Source organism: Lissotriton vulgaris, chromosome 2_1 (assembly GCF_964263255.1).
Source record: "Lissotriton vulgaris chromosome 2_1, aLisVul1.2, whole genome shotgun sequence".
NCBI classification, from domain to species: domain Eukaryota; kingdom Metazoa; phylum Chordata; class Amphibia; order Caudata; family Salamandridae; genus Lissotriton; species Lissotriton vulgaris.
In genome coordinates this window covers 94,504,347-94,531,184 of record NC_141687.1, presented here as the reverse complement: position 1 = coordinate 94,531,184, position 26,838 = coordinate 94,504,347, and the positions used below count along the sequence as shown (strand labels likewise).

Here is a 26,838-nt window from a genome sequence, read left to right as displayed (position 1 = left end):
GAATTTAGCCTCTGACATCTATGTACGCCAGGCAGCCTGGTGTCGGGTGTGGCAGTGGCGGGTGACTCTTCAGGGATACACTGTCTCATGTAAATTGGTCCAGATTTAATTGGCACATTTTTCTCGACATTTTGATTTGAGCGTGGGCTTGACTGCTTCTGCACATAAATAGGAGCCAAAATAAGCATTGGTAAACCCAATAAGTTTGGCTTTTGCTGCCAGCATTTTGCTTTGTCGATGCTTGTTTTTTTTTGCCTTAGTTTGAGTAAAACTTTATTGTCGAAGAAACTGTGGGCTTTTGCCGATATATAAAAAGAAACATTGGCTAAAAGTAAAAGTATTTATTTTTTAGTAGATTTTTTGTATATAATCAATAACACAAAATACAATACAGTTGTATTTTTATTTTGGCTGGGTAAAGCAAAAGTATGATTTGGTCTCAAGAAGTGCATATTTCCACAGTAGTCCCTGGCACTGAAGGGAACTTCTTTCTGTGAGGATGTTCTCCTTGTGGAAAAGAAGATGTGATTGGGCCAACCCAATGCCCCTTGCTGTATGATGTAGTGGGTAGATTTTTTTTTATAACACTGCAACAGATCAATGGGTGAAGAGGGCCGGTGGAAGCCTCCATAAGTATATCATCTGCAAAATTGGAGAAGACTCATAAAGTTCTTAGCCAAACCCAGACCTGATAATTCAGAGTGTTTTGAAAGCTGTGGGTTTGTAGCTATAGCAGAATTTTTTAACATGGGAAGCGCCCTCTCACGCGGTAGTACTGACAGGGACATTGTTTAGTCAGCGAGACTCGGGGGGGGGGGGGGAATTATACATTTCTCAACTAAAAAAGCAGGGGGCCAGAAGGTGAATGTCTGAGGTGACCAAGGTGCAGGATGGACTGTCTCAGTGAGGAGCAGGGTCAGTACTGATTGACATTAGGCAGGCCTCTGGGGCTGATTTAGAGGTTGGTGGACAGGTACTTGGTTGCAACTGACTGCAAAACTCACAGTCCACCCACCAGATGTTGAGACCGCAAGTTTTATGTCGACAGAGTAAAATGTACTCTCTCGGTATAAAACTCACTTTGATGGCCCAACAGAGTAGGTGCCTTTGAAAGTAAGCCATCTGACTGTCCGCCTTATATTGAGTGGATGCTGAGATGGTTTTTTTTACTTACCACCGCCAGGTATATTTATTCTTGTGGTCAAGGGCAGTAAATTCAAATAAATCCTTGCACCAGGGGAGAAAACTGGTGTGGGGACATTATTTTTTTGTTATTTTGTGAAAACAAACTCACCCTTTGGGGGTTTATTTTGAGAAATGTCAAAACTATGGAAATTTTTAATGGTCCGACGTCATGTTTGATGGAGCCATCCATTAAACATTTTCTACATTGACAGGAACTGATATGACGGTGGTTCCAGCCAATGTATGGAGAGGCCCACTGGGCAGCAGAAATCTCTGAATTTGGTGTGCGGAGCAAAGGCGTTAAAGTCCTCCGCCGCCCTGTCTGCCTTTACTCTATCCGCTAAATCATAAATCAGACACTTCGTCTAGAGCAGGGGTCCTCAAGCTGCTGGACATTCCCCCCAGGTGGGCCTCAAGTAGTACCAGGCTCTGTCTGGCAAAAAAAGCATTATGCTGATAACAGTGGTTTGTGTTACGTGGTAAACTGTAAGCCGATCTGGAATGGGCAATCACTAGCATCTTCTGTCATTTGGGAACTAGCAGCTGGAAATATTTGTCAATAGGGAAGGACTCCATATATTCTTTAACCCCTTCCATTCGGCCGCGATTCGGTGCCTGTGCGGCAGCATCGCGAGTGGGCGGGTTTATCAGGGCCCCAAGCCGTCATCAGCCCACGAGCACCGTAGTGCATGACGGCTGGGGGCCGTCATCAGCATGGAAGGGGTTAAAATCCCCACCCCCATTTCAAATAATCAACTGTGGATTCTTGTACACGTTAATAAGGCCTGCCTAGCCAGAATACTTTGTTTTGAGATAATTTTTTTGTTTGCATTTTTAAAATGGTGACAGGCCTTAACAGCAATGTTTAAATAAGTCTAGACATATGTAAACATAGCCAATTTAATAGAATAAACTGTAAAGAATTCTAATGGGGGTGATGATTTTTTTTATTTACTGGGACGCGGCATTAGAAATCTTTGAAGACCACTGGTTTAGTGCGAAACAGTGGGCAAAAAACAATAGTTTGGAATGTTACCCGAGGGATTACCAGTGGTTAGACTATGTGCACCATTCATCCTTTTACCTTTTGGGTGTTTGATTGTCAGTAGTAGTCCTGAAAAACTGAGACTGGTGCATTTTTCCAAGACTACCACTGCTAATGTTTATAAATTCTAAAAACAAAGTACAATTGCATCTATTCAATAAGTACTTATAACGGTGAAGATGTGTTACTTTTTTGTTAAACTGGTCACTAAGGGTCATATTTGCAAAGTACTCACACAACACAGCACTGCAAGCAAAGTTGCTGCACTGCATGGCATGACTTGAAGAGAGCAGAACTGCACCATCTCTTCACAGAAATGGTGCCGCATGCAGCACACATACAAAGAGGAAAAAGCAAAAAGCAAAGATATTTCTACTCGTTACGCCAGCCTCAGGCAGGTGCATGATTTTGTTGCAAACCCATATCTACAGCTCATTGTGAATATGGGTTTGAATCAAATTCCATGGATTGAAGGACAGGCACCACCCACGGTACACCTAGCTGACGCAAAGTAACACAAGGGAGCGCAATATGCTGGATTGCGTTACTTTTTCGTGCAAAACCACGCAAATCGACATTTGCATAGCTTTGTAAATACCAAAAAGGATTTTGCGTCAACCCTGCATCAAAAAAGTAATACAATCAGATGCAAAATCTTTCTATATGTTGGGATAAATATATTTAAGCTCCTGTTCCAAAAAGTAAACAAGTTAAAACCTCTTGGTGAAATCAGGATGACAAGAAAACCCTCCCAGACACAGCAGACCCGACTCAGTGACCCCAGATCCAGTCAAGAATGTATTCATTTGTGGGGAGTGTCACAGCCCTACATTGAAACTACTGTCACAGGTGCTGAGGACACTAAGGTACAGAGACACTCATATGGACATTCTGCTTTGTTCAGTGATACTGGGAGGACGAGCAGCAGTGTGCTACACATCCCAGTTCAGATGACCCCAGGGGAATGGTTCACAAATGCAGAACTTTAATGTCCTCCCCAGTGTAGCTGTAAACAGGTGCCTTGTGTCCCAAAGCACAGCAGGGCTTGACACACGTCTCAGAGCACCCCTCTGCCCACCTCTGGCCTTCCAGGAGTCAGACACATAATGCGCCCTCTTTTAAAGGCCTACTTGGGCAGACAATTAGATTATCCTGAGCAGTGACAATGGCAGAGCCAGATGCTACTTCAGGGCCAAAAGGATGAATTGTAATTCAATTTATTCTCAGAGCTGCCAAGTTAGTGCCTGAGTCTAGGCCTGGATGCAGTGCGACATTCATTACTTAGCTGCAATAAACAAGCACTTTGTCTTCATGGTAACCAGCTGCGGGATGAGGGAAGAGAGGAGGGGAGGGGGGTCCATGAACCCTGAGCAGCCTCCAGCAGACACCTCACATCAAGGAAAGGAGGCGAGCCAGCCAGGCAGTCTTGGAAACAGCACACTCGAGGCCTGCAGCTGACAGAGCAGGGCAGCAAACACACAGAGCTCGCATGGAAATAAACACGCCGGAGAGGAGGACTCCCAGCGTGAGAGCAAAGACAGAGCTGGAGACAGTGCTTAATTTGTAAACAACTAAGTGGCAGGGTCCTGGTCAGCAGGACTCCGCAGCTTGCACCACTCATTGCCGCTGTCAACTCTGCCGGTGACAGTACTAACACAACTACTAACCAGCACTCTGCGACACGTGTGAGAGACAATTCAGACTAATCCAGGCCCCCAAGCCTTTAAAAATGGCTTGGTCAGCAGGTATTAGTTGTTTTTAATGTATACTGAATTAATAAACAATTTCTTCTCTGTTCATCTCAAAATCATACAAACAGTGCCACCACCTGGCAGCTGTCATAAGTGCCGGTGTTGACAATTAAGTGCTGGTGCCGAGCACCGGAAACCACTGGCGCAAATTAAGCACTGGCTGGAGACTGAAGAGCTTATATAGTACACTGCAGAGCACGACAATAACCACACAGAATGTGACCTGGGCTACTCAGTGACCATACCGTGGGAAGTACGTCACCGAAGAGAAATCACAGCTCAAAAGATACAGCTGGAGACTAAGGCCCTCGTTAAAAGTAACCTGTAAAATGCACAGGATTGTCTCCACCCCAAGAGTTACTGATACCTGTGGTACCAATAACTTATGTGGTGAAGACAATCTGACCCATGATGATTTGGACCCCCTGAGTGGCCTCTCAGAAATGAGAAATTGGTGCAGTAACTTTGAGTCCAATTATCCCCAGTACGTCTTCATTTTCTCCTGGACTTTCACACCGAGATTTCAGCTGTTTTCAGCATCCAATATCACAGCATAAGTAAAATCTTATAATTCCAATAGAGCTGGAGTTCAAAGTAAAGAGGCCACTCATAATGATGCCTTAACCTCATGCGCGCTAGCGGAATACCGCTCGTACGCTGAGATTTTAAAAAGCGCATGTTACGTGGCGAGCTGGGCTCGTCATCAGCGTGCGAGGAGGCTACGCCATGACGAGCCCAGCTCGTCATCAGCGTGGAAGGGGTTAAATAGAGTAGCTGACAGACCCAAGAGACAACCACACACACAACATTGAACTCAACAGGGGACAGTGAATCAGAGCAAGACAGCAAAGTCAGAGCTGGTGACTCAGTAGAGTATATTGGGAGCTGCTAGAGCCCAGAAATACGCACACAGAGCGTAGCCGGGGGATATCAGAGACATATAACATGAAACATACCACAGCATAAAATCAAAGGTAGTGAGCAATAACAGAGCTAGAGACTCAGTAGGGCCCAGTGTCGCCTTCCTGAGCCTAGCATCATCTGCACAGAGTCCAGAGCAGGGACAAATGTGAGTGCACAAGATGACACATAATTTAGGGGAAGAAACCACAGAATGAGCAGACAGACAGAGCTGAAGACTAAGTAGAGTCTTGTTACCAGAGACAGGGCACACCACATCCAACAGAGAGCTCTGTGGAGGCCTCAGACAGCACACAACATCAAGCATAGAACTCACAACCTCACAGAAAACACAGCATAAGAGCAAAGATGAAGCTGGAGACTAAATAGTGTGTAGTGTCACCTGCCAAAGCCAAACAACACAGATTTGAGACCTATCTGTCGGAGCCGAGGTCCATACAGATCAAGAGAGGTCAGGGACTCTCATCAAGCATGCAACAGGAGACCCTTACAGGGAGGGACTCCAACACAAGGGAGAAGATAGAGCTGGAGACTAAACAGGGCCTAGGGTCATCAGTCAGAGCAATGACACTGAGAGGGAGGGAGGCCTGGAACCTTAGAGAGCACACAGTATGAAGCCCATGGCATGGGAGCAATCACAACATGGGAACACCTGGTTAGAGAGAGTGCAGGGTTAACAGTCATGGTGAGTGTCCTAAGAGACCACACAACATGAAACTCCTGGAAAGGAGTCTCATTAAAAGAGCAAGGGCAGGTGGGTACTGAGAGTCAGAGGTCTGCAACTGGAGCTTATGAATATCAATGCAACGCGTGACCATGGGTCTGAGAGCGCACGAGGCAGGAAACATAGCATGGCGACAAAGACAGAGCTAGAGGTAAAGGCCACAAGAATACAACTTCAGGGCGACATTCCGAAGCTCTGGTTTGCACTGGGATCAGAATTACAAGTTGAGAGATAATTATCAGCCAGCACCTCGAAGACTCAGCCAAAGCAGCTGACTCAGCAGAATCCACAGCGCTGCAGCAACAGGGGGCGGGGCATATCTGCTGACATTCCTCCTGCATAACGGAGGGCCAGGGGGCCAATAGAGAAGGGAGAGCTATAACACAACATGCAAGCAATGAGTCAGTCAATCATGCCCGGGGGCAGGTCTACGCATGTGCAAAGTAAGCAGAAGCACAGGGACCGCCTCAGAACTTCACCAGGGGGGTCCACAGAGCCCTCCACCCATCAATGACTGTGGCACAGCTGCTCTGCAGCACCTACATGATAGTTTGTATGTGTCCTGGCAGACGCTGCCAGGGAGGAGAATAGGTCAACTTATGCCACTTCCGGTGTTGTCAAGTCATATGCAAATTAGAAAGCACTCGCGTTTGTCCTCTTTCGACCAGTGGCCACAAATATCCTAGGACTGGCTCTGACCATTACCACAGGTAACTGACCGACTAAGGGAGGTCACCGAACTAGCCCTAAAAGGCAACAATCTTGGCCAATGTGATTCCTATATTGGTCACACCCCCTTCCCATTCACAGAACAATTACACACCTGAGCACTTCTGGGAAAATAGAAACTGGATGAATTGCAAATGTAGTTGACATGAGCTAGAACATAAAAATTCAATATGTGTGAACGAAAAAAATGGTAAAAAGTTCACGGACACACTGCCCATTTCTCACTTACTGTAGAGCGACAGTTTTTTACTTATTTAATTAAAAAACACGTCATTTTATCCAACATAGTTTCCAAAAACAAACCAACCGACTGCCACAGCCTTATCGTGAATAGCCCGAGCAGCAGGATCCCAAGAGTGCAATCAGATCAGCAACATTTCCAAGTCGAGTCAATAACACAGAAAGCAACTACTGGCCCCAACAAGAACAAGCATTGGCCCAGGCAACAGGTTTGGCTCTCTACAGGTCAAGGTGTTTTCTTGAGGGCAGGCCGAATTGTTATTGAGATTGAGTGAATGCAGAGCTGTGAGGGGGAAGGCTTGCATGGGGTCGTAGTTTGGGGTGTGCACTGCAGTGATGTGGGGTGCAGAGGGGTTAAGTAGTGAAAGAGTGGAGTGGTAGTACAATAGCAATGGGTGGTAATGTGGTCATAATGGGTGGTACTGGAGTGGTGGGGAATGGATGTGCAGTGGTATGGAGTGTTAATGCAGTGGTTTGTTCATAGTACAGAGGTGGGCGGTCATATGCTAATGTTGGTACTATAGTACTGTGGCACGTAGGGTACTGCTTGCAGATGGCAGCGCAGAGCCTGGAGAGGTAGTTTTGAATTGGGAGTTGTGGTTTGGTGTTGAGATGGTGGTTTAGTGCCGGGGTGGTGGCTTAGTTATGTTAGGAAGGTGGAAAAGTGCTGGTGTGGCGATGACGTTTTGTGATGGCTAGGACAGTGCTGGGGTGGCGGTGCATTCAAAGAGGTGCTGGTGTTTTGCTGGACAATGGTGGTGAGAAGGTTGAGGTGTTGAGGTGTAGTATCAGTGTTTGTGGTGGTACTTTAGAGATGTATGATGGACCTCCATGTAGTAGTGCAATCTTCATGTTGTTAATTCCGTCCTTTTTTCTATTTCTATGGTGGGGGTTGAGGTAACGCATAGGGATGGTGGTGGTGTGGCACCAAGATGTGGTGCTAACTTTGACTGCTATGTGTTGAGGATGTGTGGTTCATTGTTGATGATTGTGGCAAATTAATGAAGACTGGTGGAATTGTGCAGGCAGCATTAGCTGGCATGTGTGTATTGTGCAGTGATGGCGGTAGGGTGTGCTGCTCCAGGGGTTATTATGTGGCGCAGGAGTTGTGTTCTAACGCTGGGGGAGGTAAAGCAGTGCTGCTGGTTGGTGGTGCATTACTGGGAAGGGTTGATGTGGCTCTTAGAAGTGAAAGTGTGAAGGCCCTGAAATACGTCACAGTGGGCCTCATTTTGAGTTTGGCGGTTGGTCCGTCAACCCGCGAGGTAAGCAAAGGGTGTGGCCTCCATTTCCCTGACAGAAGACCACCTGCCTTATTTGGAGATCCCTGTCAGGCAGATGGAAACCTGTGTGCCTACTGCTATAGTTGCTCAACTAAAGACACTTAGTTTTTGCCACATGGGCACTATGTGCTGCTTTTTATTAACTAACTCACAACGTGGTAGTTTGTTAATGAAAAACAAAAAAAATATTGGTCTCGATTTGCTGGGGGCTTTCTCCCAGCATTTGGGAGTAATTTCTTTTCTTTAGTGTTCGGTAATTCCAGGCCTAGCCTAGCAGTCCCTAAAAGGAAAAAAGGTAGAGTGGAACGGCCACCATAAGTACACCGGATGTTCTGATGTACATTGACCAGAGGCACTTTGACGGATAGGCCACTGGACAAAGTTTTCTGCCAATTAAGACAGCTAGGTCTCACCCGGCGGTATACCGACTCTTCCCTGAGTCCAAGGAGAGCAAGGTACCACAAATTTGACAGGGCCAATCACCAGGTGGTGGTGGTGGGGTGCTCCTGCTCCACCAAACCTCTGTTGTCTTTTGTTACTACAGGGTTGAAATACGGCAAGACCAGGTCCCATCCACATGGAAACGTAATTAGCCCAGACTGGTTCCTGCCTAGTTAGGCCTCTCCAGTGAAGTATACCTTCAGTCATGTTGCCGAGGGACCACGTGTAGTGTAAATGCACCAAATGATGGACTGAATGCTGAATGATTCAAACAGTCTCCCCCAGTCAGGAGTTCTGGGTTAAATCTATTGTTCTTTTCCCCACTTCAACACCCCAGTTTTGACCCATCCATATGCAAATCATTCCTGACCCTGTGCCTTATGGGAATGGTCCGTACGGAACTGCCAAGCCAGGTCCTCCCTGGACCGGAAACAAGCATCCTGGGATCGGTTTCGGGGTATGTCACCCTTCATCAGCAAGGCTAGCTTGAATCCAGTGGCACAGTGAGCAAGGGACCCACGTCTGGTCATACCCGTCCCACTTGGTGCGAAAAGTGTAACTACAAAAAGTGATGGACGGAATGCTGAATGATTCAAACATTCTCCCCCAGTCAAGAGGTTTGGAAATGATTCTGGGGGGGGGGGATGTTTGCATCGTCCAGCATTCAGTCCATCAATTGTTCCTTTTGCATATGTTTCCCTAAGTGGGAAGGGTATGCCAGGACGTGGGTCCCGTGCTCACTACACCACTGGATTCAAGCTAGCCTGGCTGATGAAGGGTGATGCCCTGAAAGGGGTCCCAAAATGCTTGTTTCCTGTCCAGGGAGGACCTGGCTTAGCAGGTCGGGCTGGACTGTTCCCATAATGAACAGGGTCAAGACTGATTTGCGTGTGGCTGGGTCCAAACTGGGGGGGTGTGGTGAGCAAGAGAATGATGGATTAACCCAGATCCTTGTGACTGGTGGTAAATGTATGCATTGTGCAGCATTCTGTCCATTCATTGTTTCTTTTGCAGAGGGACCATGTTTAGGCACCGCCACTGCTATTGGAGCAGGTCAGGGCTCACTTTCATAAGGAAGTCCAAGTCTGAACTTCCAAAGTGGGAGAAAAATAATGGACTTGAATATGGCCTGAGTGACTTTTGTAAGCATTACACCCATCACTTTTGTGTTTTCCTGAATCCGGTCTGGGATTGCTGGTGCAGACCTGGCCTGGCAGCATTCCACCCATCACTTTTGAGTTTTCTTTCCTGCCTATAGACTGCCTTTGATGCTTCTCCCTGCTATGACATTGACATTTAAGGTGCTCACTGTAATACCTACTGCCAACCTCACACCAGAACCACTGTCAGAACATCACAAGTTTCCCTTCTGCAGTCAGGATTCACTATGATTACATTGATTTTCTACCACTGATTATCACTTAACACTGTGAACAGCTTTTGGCGGAAGTAGCACAAAGAGAAGTGCACTTGGAAAGGTCAGATGAGAGAGGAGAGGGATGGTACAACTTCTAAAATACAGGCCTGGCGAGTGGTTTCCACTGGAGAGAAAGGTCACAGTGCTTCCAGCAACACAATTACACCCATCATCAAAACAACATCGGCACAATCTGGAAACGAATGAGGCCGCGACTCCCTAGTGTGAAGGCAAACCACAACTATTCTTCAGCATATTTAGTAATCAGTCACTCAAGATTATAATTATATTTCTTATGAGTTTATCCTCTGTGTTTTCTGTCTCAGTGTAAACCTGGGCTCTGGTGCAGATGTTCCAGAACTAATTATCCAGCTGTGAGCGGCACCGCTGTCTTTGTTCGTTGTTCTGCTTAAGGCTGGGCATGCTGCCCCTCTCGCTAATGTTTGAATTCGATATTTCCTGTGTGGTATAGAAGAGCTGACACTTTATTAAAAATAAACATGGCCTCCGCAGGTCAGATCCACAAAAAGGAAACATGGGGCCAGATGTAGGAGACCAAATACCGGTCGGTAACGACCGATTTCGGCCGTTACCGACCGGTATTTGGGTATTGAAATGTAGGGGGCCTTTATTTTACAGAATCGGTAAATTTACCGATTCTGTAAATCCAGATGTAGGTGGCACTGCAAACAGTGCCACAGGCCCCTAAGAATTCGTTATTTACCATGTAATACTATTGCATGGTAAATAACGAATTCCTGTGTACAAGCACATCTGTGCATGTACACCTGTGCCATGTGACACACATACATGCCCTAAGGGCATGTGTATGTGTGTCCCATGGCACACAAGCCAGAAACAGGGGTGCAACAGGGTGTCAAAGTGACACCCTGTCCCCCTTGGCAATTCGGTATTTTTACCGATTCGGTAATTACCGAATCGGTATTTACCATTGATTCCTATGGGCTTCAAGGCCCATAGGAATCAATGGCAAATACTGATTCGGTAATTACCAAATCGGTAAATACCGAATCCTATCGATTCGGTATTTGTTACCGAATAATTACCTACATCAGATTTACCGATTCATGAATACCGAATCGGTAAAATTCGGTTTTTATGAATCGGTAAATCAGATTTACCTACATCTAGCCCATGGTCTTCATAGAATCTCAAAAGATAAACATAGGCTTCATATGCAGGATTCACAAAAAGTAAACATGGTCTTAATAGATTCACAAAAAGTAAACGTGGATTTCACAGATTCAAAAGTACACCTGGTCCTCATCGACCAAATATACAAAAGTAAACGTGGTCCTCATAGGTCAGATTCACAAAAAGTACATGAGGTCTTCATAGATTCACAAAAAGCAAACATGGACTTAACCCCTTCCCTGCGCCGCGAATTCCGCCGCATTTCGTGGGGGGGTGTAGGGGGTGAGCGCAGTGCTTCTGTGCTCATGACCGAACAGCACCGTCATGAGTCACGGGCAGCGTGTGCCTATGATGGCGTGGTTCCATCACCACAGCCCCGCCCGCTCATTAATTCGCCCGCACAGGTGGGGATTTAATGCCGCGTGGGAGGAGCTGCAGCCCCATGACTGAACAACGCCGTCATGAGCACACGCCGCCCGTGGCTCATGACAGCGTGGTTCCGTCATGAGCATGCAAGGGGTTAATAGACTCACACAAAAGTAAACGTGGATTTAAAAGATTCAAAAGTAAACTTGGTCATCATCGACCAAATACACAAAAAGTAAACATGGTCTTCATACATTCACAAAAGGTAAACGTGTTCTTAATAGATTCATAAAAACTAAATGTAGATATCAAAGATTCAAAAGTAAACATGGTCACCATCGACCTAATTCACAAAAAGTAAAGATGGTTTTCATAGATTCACAAAAAGTAAACGTGGTCATCATAGACACATTCACAAAAAGTAAAGATTGTCTTCATAGATTCACAAAAGGTAAAAGTGGATTTCAAAGTTTCAAAAGTAAACGTGGTCTTCATAGACCAGATGCGCAATAAGTAGAAACGGTCTTGATAGATTTGTAAGAGAGTAAACATGGTCTTCATGGATTCACAGAGTAAACTTGGTGTTCATAGATTCACAAAAAAGCAAGCATGGTCTTCATAAGCCAAAAAAAGTAACTGTGATCTTCAAAGATTCAGAAATAAGTAAACTTGGTCTTCATAGGCCAAATACATAGGAAACATCAAAGGATCTATCTCTCTGACAGTTTGATCTTAGAACAGGGGGTACCTCAGGGCTCTGCCCTGAGTCCCACCCTGTTCAACTTATATATGTCTCCTTTGGCAGAGGTGGTCCAATTGTTCGGCGTAGAGCTTGTCTCTTACGCCGACGACACTCAACTCTTGATCTCCTTGTCTCAATCCCCCTCCTCTGAGGCAGATAACTTCAACTCATGTATGTGCAAGGTGGCTACATGGATGAACGAGCATTGCCTCAAATTAAACGGAACAAAAACAGAGGTACTCGTCATAGGTGGGAACAACACCAACTGGACCAAGGATTGGTGGCCCTCATGTCTGGGATCATTACCCACCCCCAGTCAGGAGGCCAAGAACTTGGGTGTCTGGATTGACACCAAACTTTCATTTGACAGTCATGTCAAAAAAACAGTTGGAAAATGCTTCGGAGTGATGAAGACGCTCCGTCGCACCCTGGATCTTCTTCCTCTGAGTTCCAGGCGCACCATGACGCAGGCTCTCATCACATCCCGTATTGATTATGGGAATGTGCTTCTTTTGGGCACCTCAGAAAAAAACATTAGGAAGTTACAGGTCCTACAAAATTCAGCAGCACGCCTTGTGCTACGACTCCCGCGAAGAGCTCCTTCTAAACCTTCCTTGGATACTCTGCATTGGCTGCCCATAAAAAAGAGAATAATATTCAAGGCCCTTCTCTGGTGCCACAGAATCATTCACCATAGAGCCCCCTCCTATCTGTCTGACTTAGCCGCACCCTATGAACCTTCCAGATCCCTACGCTCGAAGGGAACAGGTTTGCTTAAGATCATGCGCCCAAAAAAAGCCAGACTTGGAGGTAGATCCTTCCGCATTCTCGCAGCTAAGGAGTGGAATACCCTTCCTTTGAATATCAGACAGGAAAAAAGTGAAACATCCTTTAGGAAACATCTAAAAACATATCTTTTCACCACCTAAACTGTCTGATGCTTTGTTCCATCTAAGCAACACTCTTCTCCATAGCGCGGGGACACGTCGAGAGACGTCACCATGCGCTCTATAAGCTCCTATAATAATAATAAAACAAATAGCGACCAGATAAACACAGTTGGCACTTTGCCCTTTTTTGCACTATTTTTAGCTAAGACTAAAACCCTATAACTCCAGTTCTACTGATTGGAATTTGGTTGTTTTGGTTACCTTTTATTTATTAAAATACTCTATTTTTCTAAATAGGTTTGGGATTCTGGGGTTTTGATTTCACTGCACTACTGTTTAAGTGCTGGATAAACACTTTACACATTGCTCGTCTGTTTTTTTGCCAAGCTACCAGAGGGTTAAGCACATGTTTATTTAATGACTTTTCTGGTTTACCATGACAAGGATTGTGATTATTATTTTAAGTAGGTTCTCACCCCTTCAACCAATATTCCAATTTCTTATAGTGTCACTTTAGTCTTTAAAATGTGTTTTTTTTTTTCCTAAATGGTTTGGTATTTTTCTTGCGTTGTATTTGAACTCTATTACGGTTTTAAAACTCCATAAATACTTTACACACAGAGGCATCAATTTACCCACAAAAAGGGCAGTGGTAGTGACATCACATGCTCTTTGACCTTCAGTTTCACTCACACAGGCATGCTTACAAGTAGACACACATTCACACATACACACACTCGTCCTCATATAAACACACTTTCACCCACAAACACGCACACAACATAAATTGAGAAACAAAACGAATGCATTTGATGTGGAGTTTGTGCACCCAATTATTATTAAAGCGCATTGGCCGACATTTACCGAGGCTTGGCGCTGCTCTATGACAATGCAAAGCTATGCACAGCGCAGCATACACTCAGGGCATCTGTCCCATCTTATGTTACCAATGCATAAGAATGTGTCCAGGAGGGATGTATGTCGTTACAACGCATGCTTTTTCCACGCATGCCTTTACAACGCAGGTTTTACAACGCAAGTCGTTACAATGACTTGCGTTGGGGGGCGCTGGATAGTGAATAGTTTAATTTACTATTCCAACTCCAGTCCCCGTGGATAGTAGGGAAGGTTTTGGATAGTAAATTAAACTATTCCCTATCATACAGAGCCCTCCAGCGCAAGTCGTTGTAACGACTTGCGTTGCAATTCCTGCATTGTAAAGGTACTGCTTTGTAAAGGATGTTTCCCGTCCAGGAGGGTAGGTCTGCGGTAAATAATGTGTGCAGTCAATGCACTGTATCATCTGCACCAGTGTACAAAGATTTGCGTCTTGCAGGGCGGACTGGTTGTGAACCAATGCAAGGTATGACCCTAGCAGCTGGCCAATCTTCGTAGATATGGTGCAGAGAAAGGTCAGTCTTGGTGTAATCTGTGTCAGGTGGGGATTGCGTGTGTGGTTCATTATCTAGTTTCTAGCAGGAGGCTGACACTCAAGATAGTCAAAACCTTGAACGGTTGCCCCCCCGCATCCAACCCTCGATTTTATCATACTACATATCAGGGGGAAAGCATGGGGGATTGTGTATGGCAAGACCTCCAGGAACTGTCACTGACTCAACTTGCCTAGCTTGGATGGTCGATGCTGTAGTTGTGTCTGTGTGGTCTCACCATTTGAAGAAAGGTGTGTTGTGGTCTGGACACATGCGCACAGGTTGTTAAAACATCTGTAAAGTTTAACTCCTTCGTGCCATGTTGCATCAGACAACTTCTTGAGAGGTGGCTCACATCTGTATGAGACACATCTGGTAGAGCAACCTCCGGAGCATCATCATTTTTGCAATGGGCACGCGACCTATCGGGGCTTACAGCAGGCTCTGAAATTGGCCAGTCATGGTTATCATGAACAGACCTGTAACGCATTGATGCTTCAACTACCCAATGCAAAAATAAGGATTCATCACATGCATTAGCATGGATGGCACAAGCCTAGATAGGGAGCCTGTCAAATATTCATAAAGAGTGTGTGTGTGTGGGAGCTGCCTCTTTAGTATTGGTCTTGGTCACCGTATAGTACCATGGAATAAAAGCAAATGCTGGCGGACCGTCACTGTGGGAATTTGCAGCTGTCTTCTGGTGATCATATAACAGTACTCAGTGGAGGCAGGACCCTCAATAGAAGAGGAACGTTCACAACTGAACAAAGCCGGCTGTCCAGGAAGATTGTTCCATGCCTTGGGCAGGAAACAATGGCAGCAGAGTATTCCTGAGATAACCTTGGCATCGAGCGAAGACCACGTGGAGAGACGGAAGGAGTTAGCATCATCTGGAAGGCGAGAGTCAAGGCTGGAATATCTTGTGAGCTCAGAGGCATCTGAGAAAGCAACACAGGCCTCCTGCAGCTGGAGGGGGTGGCAGCTGCTAAATAAGGACACGATGATGTGAATATAGTAGTCACATTGTAGCAAGCACCAGAAGTGTTGTTTTCTAATTGCAGCTGTTCGACAAGATTGTCTTCAAACAACTCAGCGCGTGACAGAAAGCAGAATACGCGCAAGTCAAGGGGAAAATTTAGGTCAATTCATGTCTTTGACTCCGATCCGAAAGTAACCCGTTCCAGGTAGTAACGCACCATCGCGTCTTGATGCAGGGAGGGCAGAAACTGAGGGTGACTGTAACATGGAGCTGGAACCACTCATCCCCCTATTATTCTGCCGTAGCAGCAGCGTCCCTGCTCAAGACAACTGATTGAAGCGTCTACCCCAGGGTTCTTCAATGTCGGTCCTGGAGGGCCGGATCCATGCCAGATGTTAAGCATATCCCCATTCAGATAAATGTAGTTACTTAAAAATCTGGCATGGATCTGGCCCGACTGGACCGACATTGGAGAACCCCCGTCTACTCCATGTTCTCCAGAGTAAAGATGATTTAGAATAGTCTACTGTGCGGTCTCACCTCATTCACACAGCACGGCAGGATTTAATGAGAAGCGAATCAGTATCCCAGGAGCCCATCTTCCAAGACCGGGAGCACCAGCAGCCTGCCCCTGTAACTCCTCGTAGCATGTAAATGTAAATGTAAATATATTTGAGCTTATATAGCGCACAGCTACCCACAAAGGGTTTCCCGGCGCTTGCTTAGGGAACCCGTCCTGGTATTCCCCTGTGAGGTAACCCCGGCAGGGTATCCACAAGGTGAAAGCCAGGCATCCCGCCACGAGGGGCCATTGTGGAGATTAAGCAAGCTATTGCCCAGAGTCGCAGAGTGTGAACCCGTGAGTCGAGAAGGCACCGGAGCGAGAATTATCGAGTCCGTGGAATTTTTGAGCCCAAGACCCGCCGAGGCGGGGAATTGAACCCTGGTCCAGGGCCGATCTCAGCTTCCGGGTCTGCCGCCTCTAACCCCTGAGCCACACTTCTCCATGGGTAAGGGAAGTTCAGCCCTTCAGTGTATCCATTATCAAGGCCAACATTTAGTCCTATTTCTGTTTCTGTGGCAAGTCCGATTTTTTATTTAAAAAATCTGGTGACCCTAATAGTGTGCGGCTAGAAAAAGCTGTCTGGTGCAGCTGGTAATATGTGATGGGACTATATATAGCCACCCCCTATATCTTATCTATGATTCATAGCTGCTTAATGTACAGTATTTATATGTAAAAAAAAGGTAAAGACAATATGAAGCTGAGACAAATCAGTAAATGTTATCTATTGTTGTGTTGCAACTACATGCATCGGATTTGGGGCTTGCAAGTGCGACTGAGGTGGGGCTGAAATTGAACATCTTACTAATATAAGGACGACAGTGATCACTGGTCTCACCCCTGCTGTGGATGCTCAGATTCTCTCAATATGGCGCTCATCTTACTGACTAATGGCTACCTAAGAATAGTGGCAGGGGCGGCCTTAGGCATGTGCAAGCTGTGCATCTGCACAGGGCCACCAAACCCCAGGGGCCACCACACCAATATATATCCTTAATATAATAATCCTCTGAGGATGGCACATATTTCCCTGGCGGCCCTTGGCAGGGATTTGGCGGCCTCTGGCTCTGTTCCACTTCCAAACACCCTGACCGAACCTCCCCTCTTCACTGGCCTCCGCGCTCTGCCCCGCCCGGACCCCCTCTTACGGGGCCCCGAACCTACCCTCCCTGCCCAGGGCTGCCATGAGCCTAGAGCCGCCCCTGATAGTGGCATGTCCCTGCAGCACTGTATTTTATTTTACTATGGAAAAGTCATGTTGGAACCGCTTGTTCCGAATACAGCTCTATTAAACAAAAATATGTTGACAGATAGAGATACTTAAAAAAGTGGAGTGAGATTTATAGAATTTAGATTATATATTGAATTGTCCCCAGCTCACAGACATATCTCATACTTCAGAGAAGGTTCTGGTCCAACCTTTCAATCAGTCTGTGCTCTTCAAAGAAAATTCCTCTGTCCTGCGACAGTGCCAGATAGATAAAGGACAGGAAGCAATCCTGATAATACCAGGAAGTCCTAGAGTAACACAGGAAGTCATGCTAAGACACCAGCTGTTCCCTCCTTGTCTGTCATTTAACTCTAGTTGGACAATGCTCATGTTTGTGCATTAAAGAATATCACGCTGTAATACAAGAATGTTGAGGCACCGAGCAACTCAGTTTAAGATCTGAGACCCGGTTTGCAGTTATCCTTGAGATCTGAAGTTTATTTTTAAGATAACTTTATCACATATTCAGTACATTGTACATCCAGAGTTGATCAATCATATTAGCAGTCTTGCAATGTACTGAATTGTAATGGTATATCAATCAGTGCATCCACATTGTAAATTTATAGACACTTATTAGCACCCATACAGTATGCTGTGTTATAGTAATAAACGGATACAGCTAACAGCTAAAAGATTGATTAACTATGCATGTAAAATGTACTGATTATGTGATTCATTTGTCTTAATAGTAATTCTCATTTTGCGGGGAACTGAAAATCTGGCCTCAGATCCTAAATCGAGCTGTTAGATGCCACAATAACTAGTATTACCCTTTGAAACAGCTTTGGTGATAGAGAGGTGACAGTGGCCACACAGACCACTGAGATGCTCTAATATTGTCTCTGACCCTGCAGACATTAATAAAATGCTGTCTTCGTATGAGCCCTGGGTAGAGTGTTGTGCAGAACTGCATTGTGCAGGCTCCTGTGAGTGGCCATCGAGTGCTGTGTACTGTAGATGAAACACAATACTTCTGATCTTTAAAATATCACCCCCCAATCCAAGTGAGAACAGGATGTTCTGGTACATATTGCTAAGAGACAGGAGCTGCTGGCAGAGACTCAGTCTGCAGGTCCAGTAACTTGAACCAGTGAGATGAAATGTCACTTTCTCAGAGCAGAGATCTTTGGTGGCGTAAATTTGAGTCACAGCCCTGATGAAACTGACCCTTTGTACAGGGGTTAATGCTAGTGGTAGCAGCACCTTCTGTGTGTTGACAGACCTGCTGATGAATTTCTGTTGGCTGGAAAAGACCAGAGGACAACAATGATAAGAAAACATTTTCAACACCCTTGTCATTCTTGAGGTTTTGTGGTTGACTTCACAGCAATGGTGTTACTTATGTGAACACAACTCTACCTAAGGACATGAGAATGTCACTCGGGACTAAATGGAGCTCTTATGTTTGTAGTTTGTCAATCAAACATCTCATATCAACACACATTCACAGTCACTGGTGAATTGGCTGACTGACAATTTACATATACATACCTATGTACCACTGTGGTAATGTAACAACATGGCATATTACTTAAAACTACAACTCTGGCCTGCTTCACAAACTGCACCTTGTAGTATTGCTTGAAGTACTACAAAACCTACTGCACATTGGAATTCACAAAGTACGTGAGGAGTTTTATGCCTCAGCATTAGCTATACTTTTGTGATTAGAGTTCTCTGCCCCAAATGCAGAATATCTACACACTTAAGTATATGTTTTAGTAATAAATGTGGGTGGGGCTGGAGGGAGTGGATGGAAAAAGGAGCAGATTTACTCCAAAAGTGGGTGGGAATAGGGAGGAAAAAAAGGGGTATAGGATGAAGGGTAAAAGAGGGGTTTAGAGAGGGACATCACCCACCCACACGAGAGTAAGCGTATTGCATTACTCTGGGGTGGAAACATGTAACTTACACTTCTGTACTAAGTTTGCACTCAGAGTTTGTGAATACCGAAAGTAGTAAACTTATTCAGAAGTGTGAACTTACCCAAAAGTGTAAGTTATCTGTGAATCAGGCCTTTTCTGTTGAACCTGTGCCTGGTGTGTTGACATCCTTGCCTATGATACCCATATAAGTACCTTGATGACTACTGTCCAGTAGACCAGGCAGTGAAAATGCACCGGTGTCTTCCATGTGTTTGAACTATTCCTGAATTCCCTGATCCTGCTCGGGCTGATGTGCTTGGTTTTGCCCATTTCATACTTTTAGGCACTTAATATTTGACAAATATAGCATTGACAAAGCTGCAGCAGAAGCTGTTTGAACAAGGCACGGGCTGCTATTTGTACAACTATCGAGCTGGGATGAGAATGTCAAACGCGCCATGTGCTGAATGATGTGCTGGGATTGGTTTTCTCCTTTGGTTGGCTGCCTTTGATGGACAACCCTTTCTAAATTATAATAGGTCGCTGAAAGCAGCAAGCTCAGCTCAGCCAATACACAAACTTATCAGAAGATTTGCTAAATCTGTGTTTCATCTTTAATGGAGTAAAATGATTGGGTGATTGGCTGATAAACAAAGAAAACCTTTCCTATTGATATGTGAATTTTCATAAATGCCACATGCCATGTCAGCAGTGGAAGTTCTGTGATGGGAGATGTTTAGTCCATCAGATCCTCCTACTATCTGGAAGATCCATCCCAGGGCCCTCGGCGTCATATGTTATCACTATCGAAAGTAAGGGAGAATTCTCCCCAGAGGATCAATCAGAATTTATTCACTTATCATCCATTTGTCAACCTGCAGAGGAATGGTCAGCAATGTTGTGTTAATGTTCATCACACGTTCCTCATGGATTAATTTGTTAATTTTATTTTTAAAAGTGCAAGGATCGTATAGCCGACATGTGTTTCGCTCATTTTAAGGCTGACATAGCACAAATGGTTGTTAGGAAAGCATCCTTTTGGGTTTTCAGATGAAAAAACAAGCTTGGTCCTGCTAGACTGGTCATTATCCCGTGTATTTCTTATGTAATGGTTCTCTCATTCAGAGGATAATTATGGACAGCCTTTAATCACATTCCAGTGTTCTCCGAAGTGTGGTTATTTTCTCTACTTTCTGTAATTCTACTAGGTCATGTCTCATTTTCAGCCCTTGCACTATGAAATTGAATGGTGTAAGTACGCTAAATGAGTAGTACCGACCTAACACTAGCTCTTGTGTGACTAACAGTGCATGGTTGACACTAGACAAGTTCCTTTATCTTCTAAAATTCAAATATTTTTTATATTATTGCATGCGTATTGCACATACTTTTTGGGGTATTTCTCTGCTTTAGTCCCTGTACGCCTCAAGGGTGAGACTAATGCCAATGAATAGCGTGACACCGTATTGAGTTCCTGTATTTGGAATTTTTATGCAGTACTCATACTGCTTTTCAGCCTCTTGAGAGCACTTACAGAACTTGTGAACGGGATGAGGCGGAGAGGGGACAAAAGTGATGTCATAGCAATAATGCCACCTTAGAGATCATGTTGTATATAAGGCAGGTTGTCAGGCTTCCTCAAAACCTACATAGACGACCGCCATGTATTAAAGGTTACGGAAGGAGTTTCAAAGGGATGACCCTTCCGTACGCCAGTGTTTTCCCCGATACAAGCTGACGGCTATTTTGTTGTGGAAGCCTGACTTTTGGTAATTTTATGTATACATTTGAGGCTCACTGTGAAAACCTTGCTATTCGGCCATGGCTATGGTATATGTTGGGGGTGTTATAGTGGGCCACGCAGAAGACCTCAGGCAGCTTCTTTGCTCTTAGGATCGGTGTCTTTGCAAGGTGTCGTGAGTTGCACCCTTGAAATTCTCCGTGGACAAGACAGTGTTCCCTTACCAGGAGCTAATGCAGGATTCTTGAGTCAAGAGTGTTGTGGTCTGGTTCTCTAGAGCCAAATGTGCTGTGGTCAGAGTTGTTCTGGGTTCTTTGAGGTTTGCTGGAAGACAGTTTGATGAGTGCAGTGGAGAAGGAACTGCAGGAATGCAGGCGAGGACATAACCACGGCAAGGACCGAGGCAACCTCCTGGGAGAGGGTGAGCGGGTGGGACCTTGAAGAAGGCCACTAGTGAGAGTAGATGCTTTAGCATTGACTTGAGGTTTAAAGGGCACATTGATGCCAAACAGTAACTCAGAGCCGGTGTACTGGAGACCAGCTACAGGACGGCACCGGTTGCGATAGTCACCGGACCAAACCGCACTGGGAGAACCAAGGCGCATCTAGTTTTCGTTCATCAATTAATGAATGTGAGTGAAGCGGCCAGAGAATTGTTGTCATTGCCAGACACATTCTGTTTTTTAGCTTGAGCCAAGGTGTCATCTGCGAGTTACATGTTGAATACGGTGAACTGATGGGTAAAGACGCATGTCGATGAGGTGCGCATACATTGAAAAGTATATACTGCGGGATCCTTGTGGAATAATTGGTTCTGCTGACGGACAGCAGTGATAGATGGACTTAGTGCATGAGACTGGTGATAAGAAGAGGCTGAATCCACCCACATGCTGGCCCACTAGTCCTTGAGGCAGAGTGCGGCTGGTCTGGAGGGGCCCGATTCACAGAACTAACTTAAGACAAAATCCTAAACTTACTACCATTTTGGTATTCTCAGAAGGCACTTACCCATTGATGAGTAAATGCCGTCTGTGAATACCAAAATGAGAAAATGGTAGTAAGTTTAGGATTTTGTCTTAAGCTAGTTCTGTGAATCGGGCCCGAGGTGTGTGGTGATCACTGGTGTTGAGGTAGCGGAGAGGTCGACTAGTGACACAGCAATGGAATGACTTGGATCTCACAAACCAAGTGGGATCCAAGTGGATTTCCTCAACTATACTTAATTCTTATTTATTGAAAAATATCAATCTAACTTATACCTTAACCCCTTAAATGCGGGTATAATTCCCCTCCTGTGCGGGGGGAGAAGGGCCGCGCGCAGAGCCGCAGTGCTCATGGCGAGGCACAGTGCAGCTGTGCTCATGCCGAGCTGGGCTCGTCATGACTCCGCCCACTCCCATAGAACGCCTGCAGAGGTGTGGAATTCACTGCGCGGGGGAGTGGCGCGGCCGTTATGACGAGCTGGGCTCGTCATCAGCAGGCAAGGGGTACAAGAAGTGTAAAACGTGAGCTAATCGAGGAAAAAGCACTTTTAATATTTGCCGCCCCACAAAAAGTGCTTGACGTCAGCAGCCTAAGAGCCTCATCTCCAGCTACCGGGTGCGTCTACGCTAAAGTGACTATTAAACGCTTCTACAGACCGACAACTGTCCCTACACTTTATCGGGAACCAGGGAAGAGCATTCGAAGTAGGACTTAAGTGTTCTCGTCTGTCTGTTTTTGGGTAAGCACATCTTATACCCTCTTTCAGGAAATATCAGTAGATCCTCTTTGAAGAAAGCAATCTAGTTCTTTTTGGACATAGAATATCTCGTATTTTCGTACACTTTTATCAACAGAGGTAAATTGAGGCCCCGGATTTAAATTGCACATTCACGCACAATTGTAAACATTTCAAGGCTTTTACCCAGTGTCCTTTTACACTTTCTATGCTAGGTTCACAATACAAGGAGAGTCACTTCTTGCTTAATAAAGGGAAGCCTTTGAACAGACAGTCAAAGCCTCACTCATTTCATGCAGTTCAGTGTAAAGAATAGTGCAGTCATCACAAGATGGCCATTGTCTTCCACATTAGCTGAGAACACAGGGGACCAATGCTTATTATTGCATAGTCATGGCAACCCTACCACTGAGTCCCTTAGGATGCCACAGAAAGACTGCACATAGAGCTAAACACGAGCAGTCATAATACTAGTAGTAAAATCAAGATTGCAAGCATGTCAGGTGAAACTCTTGTGCTTGAGAGGAGATTCCAGGTCAGATGTGTTGGCTCATGCACTGATTCTGCATGTGTGGAGTTGGTTCTATCTGGGACAAGGGACCAGGTCAGGTTTGGTAGCTGCATCAGATGACTTGTGTTTTTTCCTGGATGCTGGTGAGTTAGCAGCACTGATCCTCTCAAAAATGTAAGACTGTCTCTCACACTATTCTACGCTTGCATTGGGTGGCAGTGGAGGTGAGAGTCACTACTTTATACTGGTCTGGAGTTGGTTATTTTTGAGATCATAGAACCTCTACATGTATGCGTTTGTGTGTTCATGTATACACATGTGTACTTGCATGCACGCATGTGTATATGAATGAATGAATGAAACAACACTTGTAAAGCGCATGGCTAGCTGAAGGCATCCCAGCGCTAAATGGTAAACTGAAGCTTCGTAGGGATCACTTGGGGAAGAGCCATGTTTTCAACAGCTTACGAAAGGCCACATAATTGGGCTCCTTTCTGCAACTGGAGAGGGAGAGAGGGAGAGAGTTCCAAAGTTTTGAGGCATAATACGAAAAAAGATGGCCACCGCTTCTGGCCCTCTTAATTCTAGGAACTACGGCCAAATGTTGTTCATTAGAACGCAGCTGCCTTTTCACTTGATAAGGCTGGAACAAAGAGGAAATTATAGCTGGTCCTTTCCGACCAATCACCTTATAAGTAATGCATACGGTCTTAAAATGAACTCTCTCCCGAACCGGAAGCTAGTGAAGGAATTTAATGGCGGGTTTTGCCGATTGCCTACTCTGACTCCCCAGGAGAATCCTTGGAGCACAATTCTGCACAGTGTGTAGTTTGGCATGGACCGAGCATGGTGCCCCAAGATAAAGGGCGTTTCCATAGTTCAGGCGCGATAGAATAAGCACCTGGACCATGAGCTTTCTAGCTTGGAAGGGGAGAAAAGGAAGCACTTTGCGAAGCATTCTTATAATGGCAAAGCAGGACGCCACAACCTTCCTGGCTTGTGTTTTAAAGCTAAGATCTGAATCAAGCCAAAAACCATGGCTCTTTATCTGCTGCTTGGAAGAGGGTGCGGAGCCCTTGCACACTGGCCACATAGTGTCTGCCTTGACTAGAAAGGGGTTGCCGATAAGCATGAGCTAAGTCTAGCATAGGTTAAAATATCCACCCCAAAGGGGAGCACAATGTCCGCGAGAGGGGCCAGGTAAACATAAAAAATAGTGGGGCTCAGGGAGGAACCCTGAGGGACCCCACAATGGAGAGGCAAAGGTTTTAAGATGGATCCACCCTCAAATACCTGGAACGACCTGCCCTCCACGAAGGATTGCAGCCAAGTGACAGCGGCTCCAAACATTCATCAGATATTCATCATGTGTGATTATGCCCTTATCAGTCTTGTCATTGTTGGTATTATCAGGGCTTTGGGTTTGTCTAATGTTAGGTGTCAGTGCTGCTCTTAGGGGCTTTCTCTGTCCATCCCCTCCTTGGGTGTTGTTGACAATGATCTCTATATTTAATGGAAATGGTGTTGGGACCTAAGGAGTCACGAACATTGCATGAGATTCCTGATCATTATCTTGCGGAGGCCGACGGATTCGCCTCGTTCCATCCTAGGTCCCAGACTCCAGCCTGCACAGGCTTGCATTATTTCCTTTACTTGTGGGAACACGTGGTTTGCTGCTGGACCTCCCTGTCTTCTGTTGGTAAATCTTGTCATTTCTTCTGATTCAATGAGTTAGCGGTTTGGACTTTGTTCCCTAATACTGCATTGTTTTTGGTGCCTGTAGCTCCCCATTTGGTGGTCAGGCAGGGGTGAATTGTTATCTTTTTCTGTATGTGCTCTATGGAGTGGGTCACATCCTGGTAGGTAGGATGTGTGTATGTTTTAGAAACTGGATTTGATCTAAATTTGCAAGTGGCTCCTGAAGACGAGCTCCTCACTGTGAAATATGGATTCAAAAGTCAGGTCAAACTGGCTAATAAATGATGGTTCAATATTTTACTGTTGCTGGGTTTGTTGTGTTTATTGCCTGTTGGTAGTCCCTCTAATGAAGAACATAGAAGGTTCACAATTCAGCACATTGCTTGCTTGTGATGTTTGTTGGCAATCCAATCCCGCGTCCAGATCTCAGCGCGTAATCCACTTGGAGTGAGTATGGCCATTCCTTCAAGGGCAGAGGGTGACTTAGAGCTGCCCTTCTTGGCAGATGAACTGGGGGCACCTTGGATCAGTGCCCTTGCAGTACATTCAGTGATGTTACATGGGCAGGCTGGACATAGTTTTACTTGTTGATGGGTGCCTGGAGGCCATTCACATGTGAAGGATGCAGAATGAATGGACAATGAAATATATAGAAATATAATTATCATGAATTACTCCAGGAGACAATGGCAGCTAGCTGCTGCTCTGGAAGAGGATGGGCAGACACAGGTTCTTTCTCATTGTGCAAACATTAGGCCTCTTTTAGAGCCTGGAGGGAGATGACAATCCTCCAAAGTCCGGAGGAAGTGAAATACGAAGAAGGATCCTCCGCCTGAATGTTCTCCGTGGCAGGGATATTTCGGTGGAAGTCAGTGGGGTTTACTCCTTATTTAGAGATCCCTCCACGCTAATTGAGACCCTTAGCATTTCCCCATCGAACTTGCTAAGCGCGTTGCCTTGATCTGATCTCCCATTGGACCTGAGGATGGATGAGGATGAATGGTTGCTGGCCCTCAGGACTTGAGCAACACTAACTACTTGGTACTTTCACCTAAGATAAAAGTACTTATTTTTGCTTACAAAACGTGTTTCTGCGCCTTGGGAAGAGGGTTTTCTGTTGTGATGTATACTAACGTCGCGGAAGCTACTAGAAAAAATATTAATTAAAGAATGCACAAGTTTCCGCTACTTTTTTCATGTGCTTTTTTCTCCTCAAAATTCTTTCTTTGTTGTTTTTCTATCCAGACTGTCCATCTAGGTGTTTGAACAGAGACCTCCTTTGGAATCAGACCTGACTTTCCTGTTGTGTGATGGGACACATTTGTTGATTAACCATCTCCAAGTTTCTTGTCTTACTAGACACCGCCTCACCTCCTCTGTTTGGCCTGGACCCTAAAAGGACAAATTTTAGGTTGATGAGTGGACTCCTGAGATTGGCAGTAGCATCCTTGAATCCCTTTACAGCATTCAGCTCAATAGGGCTACAAAAGTAGTAGTAATCCCGTGTAACCTATAGTTTCCCGCCTGTCGCTTCTTGCCCAGTTGACATTGATGTATACCTCTGTTAGTCTACTTTTGCCTGTGCACTAGTGCTCAGGTCTACCTTGACCTGGTGCCAGCCACTGCTTGGGAGTCACCATTATACACCAATGACTTGGGATGTGAGGTTTTGTGTTTGTTTCAAAGTATCTAATAATGCCTTCTCTTTATCTATATTATTCTATATTATCTTTGTATGAATACAACCATATGTGCGCGCAACGTAATGTTTTGGTCATTACCTTGCCCCCTAGATTTTTTGTCACATCTCATGGCAAATTGAACCGTCAGGCACTTAGAAGAGGTTTCAACTATTCCTCTACACACAGGGCGGACACACATTGCGCCGCTTTGAAGGTACTCAATTAAATGCAGTATCTGTTGTAAATATTCTTTGGGTCGCAGTTTAGGAAACTTAAAACATTCACTTATTGTTTTGTTGTTTTTTATAGATATCAACCTTGTCCAAGTCCTGAGGAGAGTCCGTGAATTGTGTGGATTCGAAACGCGTTGGCTCTTGTGAGCTCAGGGATTGTGTATATATTGTGCCTTAAGGAATGTAGTAATAATTTTTTCCTCTTGTGTAAGCAACATTGGTTTGAAGACATAACCCCCGGTCTCTTGG

General features: G+C 45.2%; 1 protein-coding gene across 2 annotated transcripts in view; it reads right to left on the bottom strand.

The window, feature by feature from the left end:
- Positions 1–26,838, bottom strand: part of RAP1GAP2 (RAP1 GTPase activating protein 2) — a 1,533,685-nt gene that overhangs the window by 631,060 nt on the left and 875,787 nt on the right. The window lies entirely within an intron of this gene.